The sequence below is a fragment of the Dipteris shenzhenensis genome, chromosome 3 (assembly GCF_047967505.1).
Source record: "Dipteris shenzhenensis isolate YYH24624 ecotype China chromosome 3, Dip_SZ_1.0, whole genome shotgun sequence".
In the NCBI taxonomy this organism is placed as follows: Eukaryota; Viridiplantae; Streptophyta; class Polypodiopsida; order Gleicheniales; family Dipteridaceae; genus Dipteris; species Dipteris shenzhenensis.
In genome coordinates, this window is record NC_141598.1 from 16,154,329 (window position 1) to 16,163,131 (window position 8,803).

General features: G+C 37.1%; 1 non-coding gene across 1 annotated transcript; it reads left to right on the top strand.

Moving 5' to 3' along the window:
- The first annotated feature begins 7,971 nt into the window (after positions 1 to 7,971).
- Positions 7,972 to 8,043, top strand: TRNAG-UCC (transfer RNA glycine (anticodon UCC)). Its single transcript has one exon. It is a non-coding gene; the product is annotated as a tRNA-Gly (tRNA).
- Positions 8,044 to 8,803: the final 760 nt, after the last annotated feature.

Consider the following 8,803-nt stretch of genomic DNA (forward strand, 5'->3'; position numbering starts at 1 on the left):
AACAGAATAGCATGGCCACCAGAAACATCTGCTCTCTAGTAGACAATTGAAAGAGTTGAGAGAGTCCATTGACATTTCTCATTGGCATCAATGACAGCCAAGCCAATTACGCAGACCTCGATCATTTAGCAGACCAACTATTCGCGAGCTAATTGGTATGGAAGACACTTGATTTACTATATTTATACTTAGAGAGCCATCCATAGATGAAATATTTAGTTTTGACCCAAGAGCAGGCGATAATTTTTTCAAGTTAGTTTCGTTAAGAAGCTAAACTTTTATATTAGCGTCGAAAGTTTATATGCCCTAATAAAAATAAATGTTTGAAACATACCTAGAACCCATTACAAAACGACCACTCATCCTTTTTATAAAATCTCTCCTTGCAATGCTTTAGATGTACTCCAAAAATTTTGCATTTGATTAAGCCCAACCACTATTGATGATTCTTCTTGAGAGGAATTCTTGTTGAAATTGTTGGTGTGAACTTCAACTACCTCTTATGAAGTGTGCCCTCTTCATTGCCTTTGAGTATTGCTTGTGGGTCAACCTAGATGATTTGGAATCTATCCTATAGCTCAGTTGGACCTCTTTAATCTACGGATTCAACGTTCTCCCCAATTGCTAATATAGGAGGTTCCCTGTAGTCATTTAGAAAATCCCATATTTACGTAACTTCCATCTCTGAGATTCAAAACATTTTGTAATAGTTGTAATTAGGTAGCTTATAGTAGATTATCCACTCCCTCTCCATTTGTGTCATCTCCATATTTGTAATGATGCCATCCCTCTATTCTTTCTTAACTTCGCACAACAAATCTTGATGGTCTTATGCCACTCACACTTTTGTTCATTGGCACCCTTAAAGCGATGGAGGATAGAAGCTCCCTCGTTTGGATCTCCAATGGCCTTGATTTCTCATTGTGTAACTCTCATCACTTATCTAATTTGTTTCCCCCTTTTTCATTTTGACCTACCCTTTACAAATCCCTCCATATTAACTCCAAATTAACTCATCCTCTTATCATAAGTATACATCGAGTTGTTCAAGTTTGTAGCTAAGTAGAAAAATTTGAATTTGTGATCAAAAAAATCGAGAAAATTGCTCGAATGATTCAAATGGAAGAAAAAATCGGTTTAAAAGACGGTGACATGTTGTGTTTTTTATATAAACTGCCACGTCATCCCCACATATTTGTACGGTTAACTTTTATTCTTACGAATAGGTATTCATACGAATAAAATATTCATATAAATATACTTGTATTAGGATGAATATGTTCCTACATTTTTGCATATAACCTCAATGTCTGCCTATGTCTCTTATCTCACGCTTGGTTCCCCAACCAAGCATAAGAGATCAAAAAAGGAAAAGAAGAAGAAAGGTCCTCAAGGTTGTCAAAGCAATCTAGAAGGTCCGAAATAAGATGGATTTTTTGTTAGGGAGCTTTAGGATCTCATTTTGAGTTCCTGAGATCTCTTGTGAGGATTTTGGTTTTGGTCTTTGTTCTTTTGTTTGTGGGAGTTCTAGGTTCTCTTTATTGAGTTCCTTCGATCTCTTATAATAAAAATATTTTAGATATTTGTGTTAGAAATTTGTTTGTGGGAGCTCTAGGATCTCCTTGTTGAGTTCCTTAGATCTCTTGTGAGATAAATTTATTTGTGAGAGTTTGAGGATCTCCTTGTTGAGTTCCTTAGATCTCTTGTGAGAAATATGCTTGTTTTTGTGTCTATGAAATTTATTTGTGGGAGTTCTAAGATCTCCTTGTTGAGTTTCTTAGATCTCATGTGAATATTTGTTTGTGGGAGTTCTAAGATATCCTTGTTGAGTTTCTTAGATCTCATGTGAATAGATTTTTGTACGTGGGAGTTCTAGGATCTCCTTGGTGAGTTTCTTAGATCTCTTGTGATAAATGGGCTTGTTTTTGTGTCTATGAAATTTGTTTGTGGGAGTCTAGGATCTCCTTATTGAGTTCCTTAGATCTCTTGTGAGGATTTTTGTATGTGGTAGTTCTAGGATCTCCTTGTTGAGTTCCTTAGATCTCTTGTGAGAAATGGGCTTGTTTTTGTGTTTATGAAATTATGAAATTTTTTTGTGGGAGTTCTAAGATCTCCTTGTTGAGTTCCTTGGATCTCTTGTGAGAATTTTTGTATGTGGGAGTTCTAGGATCTCCTCGTTGAGTTCCCTAGATCTCATGTGAGAAATATGATTTTATTTTGTGTTTGTATTCTCACACTTTCTTGGAATGAATATGTAATATTCTTTCAATAGAATGTGAAAGAATACAAAGAGTTTTAAAGTGTACGAATTGAAAGTTTTAAAAGTTATTAGAAGAGTATTCTCATTCTTACACTTTCTTTTGAATGAATATTTAATATTTTTTCACTAGAATGTGAATTATTTTAAAAGAGTGTGATTGAATGACAATTAATATATTGCATGCTTGAACGTGTTTTTCAAAGGATATGTGTTGTTTTTTATAAAATGTGTATTGCAATATGTTTCTATTGTATACTCAAATTAGTTTTTTTGCATTTTGTTTTTGGTAACTTCAAAAGCATGGTGCTCGCCAAGATTTGGTCATACGTGATGGAGATACGAAAAGTACATGCCTCGGTTTCTTTCTTGTAGTGTAAATATTGTGGACACAAGTTCACAGGTGGTTCTACTGGCATCAAGCAACATTTTCTTGGAATAGGCAGTGATGTTGGAGCTTGCACATGCACTCCATTTGATGTTCTTCTGTTATGCAAATCGTATTTAGAGAAAGTGAAGAAAGTGGTTAATCCAACCCTAATAAGAAATTGTGCAAATCAACAAGATGTGAGCACTGAGGTTGATGAGACGATTGAAGGAGAAGCACCAATAAATGCAAAGAGTGTATCCATACATGAAGGTGATGTAGATATGCTAGCAAGCGGGTCGTAGGTGAGTTTTGATGCGACTAATGTCTGTAAGGTAAAGAAGAGAAAAAAGGGAGAACAATCTTCTATGGAGGATGGATTTCTTTGACAACAAGTGCATGAAGAGCACTTAAGATGGACATAAGAATTTGTTAAAAATGGTATACCATTCAATGTCATGAGAGATGACACGTTTCGTAATGCCTTGAAATCGTGTGCTAGACCAGGATTTATTTTGCGAGATTATAATAAAATGTGTACGGATAATCTTGATAGAGTCAAACAAACTGTGGTGGATTGCTTTAAAAAAAAGATATTGGACTTTATTCCTACATATGGGTGCACTCTTGCATTTGATGGATGAACTAGCAAGCAGGCTAGAGCCTTGATAAATGTAATGTGCATTACTCCCAAGGAAACTATGTTTTTGGAGAGTATTGATACATCTCTAAAAGAAAAAACTTTGGCATATATTGTAAAAATATATGAAAGAGTAATTCACAAAGTTGGTGGCAGAGAGAATGTTACTGCATTAGTAATAGATAATGCATCGAATTACAAGACCACAGGTGAGATGGCCGTAGGTGAGATGGTCATGGCAAAGTATCCCACTCTGACATGGGTGCCATGTGGCACTCATACTATCAACTTATTGTTGAAGGATATTGGACAATTGCCATTTGTGCAACCAGTAGTGTAAGATGCTAACACCATAGTGAGTTTTATAAGTAGTCATCAATACTTGCATGCAATATTCAGAGAGCACTCTGTGAAGCAACTCAGGCAATTTTGTCAAACTAGATTTGCCACTTCTTTTCTAGTTCTTGCTAGATTATTGGAAGTGCATCAAGCTTTAGTCGAGACTGTTGCTAATAGACGATGGGCGAATTGGCTAGAGAAAAAGATGCATTACGCAATACCAGGCTCTAAATGTGTGCATCTTGTACAATCACCTCTATTCTGGAAAAATGTGGAAAGAATAAAAGAAGGTGTAGAGCCATTTGTAACAGTATTGAGGATGATTGATGTTGATGCCTTTGTTATGGGTAAAGTATATTGGAAGATGTCAGAAGCAATACGACAAGTTAAACATTTTTGCGCTTTCCCCCTAGGGAGAAGCAACAAGTGGTATATTTGGCCGATAAGAGATGGAAGCAAATGTACACCCCTTTGCATGGAGCTGCATTTGCAATACATCCACAATATCAAATGCATGCTCAATCATAGAATCCTGAAGTCATAAGTAACTTTCGAGAGGTTTGTAAAAACTTACTTCCAGGAGATTAAGGAAAACTAGCCTACCAGCAATGAGTGAGGTATACGAATCGCGAAGGCTCTTTTGGAGATCCTTGGAATCTTGATGCTATTAAGACGACTATTGCACCTACTTGGTGGAAGGAATATGGTGGAGAGACATTGGAGTTGCAGCATGTTGCAACTCGTGTGCTCTCTGTTAGTGCATCATCGGGTGCATGTGAGCGAAATTGGAGTGCATATGATTTTATTCATTCTAAGAGATGCAATCGCTTAAAGCCATCAAGAGCTGTAGATTTGGTATTTTGCTTTGGAAATCTACGATTGTTGAAAGGATATAATGTTGTGACTAGGGCAGCAAGCGAAGCCGCTGTAATGAGAATTGCTGGACAACGATTGACTATAGAATTAGTTGTTGCTAAGGGTGCATTCAACAAAGAGGAAGACGAGCTTGAGCTACTCAGTGACAATAGCGAATTCGAAGAGATAGATGATATTGTACCTGTGTTGAATGCAATATACAGTGATAGAAGAATATGATAGGTGATAGAAGTGGCGGATGAAGCTCTAATTATATCGGATATAATATTGTATGCGAGGGGATGGATGGGAGAATATGTCAAGCGATGGAAGAGCACATATGCTCGTATCCATCTCGTCTCCTTTTGTACTTAAAAGCTAGAACCTTGTGGGCTACAAGTGATGTGTTGTAATTATTGAGATTGTGGATGATTTTAATATACATAATAGTTAGAGATAACCTTGTGACTTGCAAATACTTTCAAAGCAACATCAAAGGCAACATCAGAAAGTTGGAAAGAATAATTGAATATGCGCAATCGAAGTTTATATTTTCAAGTCTCAAGGGTTGATCTAGCTATTATGTGCACTAATTCACGTCGATATATTTTAATATTTCTGCATTAACTTTACAAGTCCACTTGATCCATAGAAAACCACTTAAATCACTTATACCACTAAGTTCACTTAGATCACTTTAATCACTTAGTCCACTTAAATCACTTAAGTCACTTAAATCACCTAGTCCACTTAGATCACTTATACCACTTAAATCACTTAGTCCACTTAAATCACTTATACCACTTAATTCACTTAGATCACTTAAATCACTTAAGTCCCTTAAATCACCTAGTCCACTTAGATCACTTAAACCACTTAAATCAATTAGTCCACTTAAATCACTTATACCACTTAATTCACTTAAATCACTTAGTCCACTTAAATCACTTAAGTTACTTAAATCACTTAGTCCACTTAAATCACTTAAGTTACTTATATTAATTAGTCCACTTGAATCACTTAACTCACTTATATCACTTGAACCATCATTGCAGAAGAAGAGTATTATAAAGTTATATATGAAGTTTACAATGTACATAATTATGCAGTAGGATCCACATCTGTTGTTCCCTAAGTGCTTGGTCTTACACACTGCGAATCTATATTAGTGAGGTCCTTAAAATAAAAAATATCAGTATCCTTAGCTGCATCCAAATCTCCAAAGGATTGTCTATAGCATGCAAGCTCAGACTCCAACGTCTGTATGCGTGCTTGCAGGTCCTTGATCTCTTTGGCTTGTGATGCAGTGCGATCTTGTAACTCCTCAGTAGTAACACCTTGTTGATGGAGAGGTATGGCAGATGTGGCCAAGTCAGGCCAAGTCAACAAGATCATTGTGTGCCTGGGGAGTTAGCACACGAGGTCTCTAATACACGGGCTCTCTGTTCTCTATCCTTGCTCGCTTGCGCTTTGCAGGATGTCCCTTTCCTATTCCTGACAAGTGATGCTTGTCATTCCAATCCACGCGTCGATGCAAGATGTCATAGACATACACCTGTTGAATGAAATACATGGGTATTTGCTGGTTGTTGGGGATGCTTCCTTCCACCTCTATTAATCGTTGGAGAAGGATGTGGGCTCGGGTTTTGTGCTGCAAGTCTGACAAATTGGGATGTGCATATTTATTCCTAGCACTTCCTGAACGAAGAAACAAGGTGTTTCTTACGAACTTTGATGGACATAGTCTCTATATTTGTCGAAGAGAGACCGGGTCGCCTTGCATGGTATTATCATCCACTGGACCAACAACAAAAATACTTAGCCCCTCTCTGCCCAGCATCTCTCTTTGCGCTTGTAAGATAGCCTGAGACTTGGCGTGATTTAGCTGGCTTGCTAAATCAGCCTCTTGAGGCACAAAAGCACCTTGTGGGCCCTCTTAGACTGGAGGTTGCTCTGGTTGGGGAGGATCCTATGGGAGAATGTTCTCTAAGTTCTCCCCCTCCATGCTCATACTTAGCCTAAAAAATGACAACAAGATAAAATTAATTTGTAACCACAAATAATATTAAATATTTAAACACTATTAAACAATTAAATAATATTAAACCTATACAAACAATATTTAAATATTTATTGTCACATCATTTATCATATTTTAAAATTGGACCATCATTTTTATCGCAACATTCACTTATATAAATAATATTTAAACATTAATCATTGCATCATTTATCATATTTGACAATTGGATCATCATTTTTATCGCATTATTTACTTATACAAACAATATTTAAACATTACTTATCGCATCATTTATCATGTCACTATAAATATACAAACTTGAACAATGGAGTGGATCCAAACTTGGATGATATATAAAACTAAAAATGTTACAAGTTCCATGATCGGTCACTCATGTTACATCCTGTCCAAGAAAGACTCAGTCATTGGCTGGTCTATCTTTACCCATATTGCATAGCAAATCCTTGATATAGTGCTATGCTATTGCATCATTCTCAACATAAAGTTTGAGGCTTGTGGAGTCACACAATTAAAAATTGCAATATTTTATAATATATATATAATACTTCATTTGATTATTTCAAGAGAGGAAAGCCAAGCTTTCCCATTTAACGTATCAAGACATGTGAAAAATTCTACCAATATTGGAAGCCAACTTAAGAACCAATGGGTATAGACATGAAGGCAAGTTCCTACAATGAGGTCGGAACCTACCTCATTGGAAGGCAACTTAAGGATTCATGGGTTTAAAAATGTAGGTAGGTTCCCACAATGACCCCATTTAGAGAAGCAAATGTTAAGGAAGTCTTGTACGGAGAAGTATTTTCTTTCTCGCGGTCATCACATTTTTCATGCCAGTGTTGGAAAATGAAAGTGGCACGTGCGTTTATCACGTTAATGTGGCATATGAACAATTGAAAGAGTCATCGTATGGCTTAATGTTCCCACGTGCTCTTACATAAAAATATGATATATATTGTTATACGACGTGTGAATCACATGGGTAATACCGAGAGAAGTTTACATTTGAAGTCAATGAATCGAGAGAGTTCACATTTTAAGTTTATGGATCAGAGAAATAGTCTACTCGGCAAGATGCTGGGATACGAAGAAGCGAGTTTAGATAACAACGTAACGAAGTGTCAAAGAGCCAGTTAAGGACCCAGTGAACCTTCAGTCGCCTTTACTTGTTAGCTTTTCAGGTGAAGGGACAGCAGTAGGCAACGTGATTTGAAAATGCGAACGCAGCAACATTTTTGGGATGATCTATTTTCACGAGAAAGGACGGCAAGGTGGTTTGAAAATGCGCAGGCAGCAGGGACAACTAGTCGGACACGCCTCTCTCCTGAAGGCGAGAGCAGGGAGCGTCTGCAGAAGCATCCAGAGAGCATGTGTTTCCGCAGTTCGACATATCGTGAACCTGCAGTCATTAAAACGAGTATAGTTTTTATTTAAATATTAAATTTACTTTGTCAAATTCTATCAAAACTTGCGTTTGTAGTCCAACGGTTAGGATAATTGCCTTCCAAACAATAGACCCGGGTTCGACTCCCGGCAGACGCATCAGTTTTATTTGTCTTGCACCAATTTGTTTTTGTTTACATTTAATTCTATGACCTATCACCTTACTTTATTTCTAATTCTATGACCTAACTTTATTTCTCTCGCTAGGTTGCTTTGTTTTACTTCTATGACCTAGTTCTTTTATATAATTCTTTGACCAACTTTCTTTTCTATTTCTCGCCCTCCTTTTTTTAAGTGGGCAGCAAGAAGATGACCAAAGTGAATGCAATCCTAGAGAGAGAGAGAGAGAGAGAGAGAGAGAGAGAGAGAGAGAGAGAGAGAGAGGACTTCCACCTTTCCAAGCTCGAAGCATGACTATAGCCATAGCATCCTATGGGAAACACCATGCCATCACTCGGCTTACAACAAGGGTAGCTTGGCACAAGACAGGGGTGGTGTGGGCGTCATGACGTCGGACTTTGAAAAGTCAACACCTACACAAATGAATTGAAGAGAACAACTGCTTTCATAGCACAACCGGGCAAATGAATTTTGGCCTCCGATGAAAGTAATGCCACAACTGAAAGAGGTACATTAAAGGCTCTCATGTTTGCATTATTGATTCGTTAGAACAGTTGCAGCTTGTAGGAAGTATAAATTTGGCATGACAGAATTACGGATGGAAAGACAATCGCAGTCAAACTCAAACAAGAAATGCAAAAGAAATGGATATCATGAGCTTCTTCTTGCACTGTTGTGCCTCAATGAAACATAAATGGATTATGAGCTTTGTACATCCATGGATTGAAATGCACCGTCT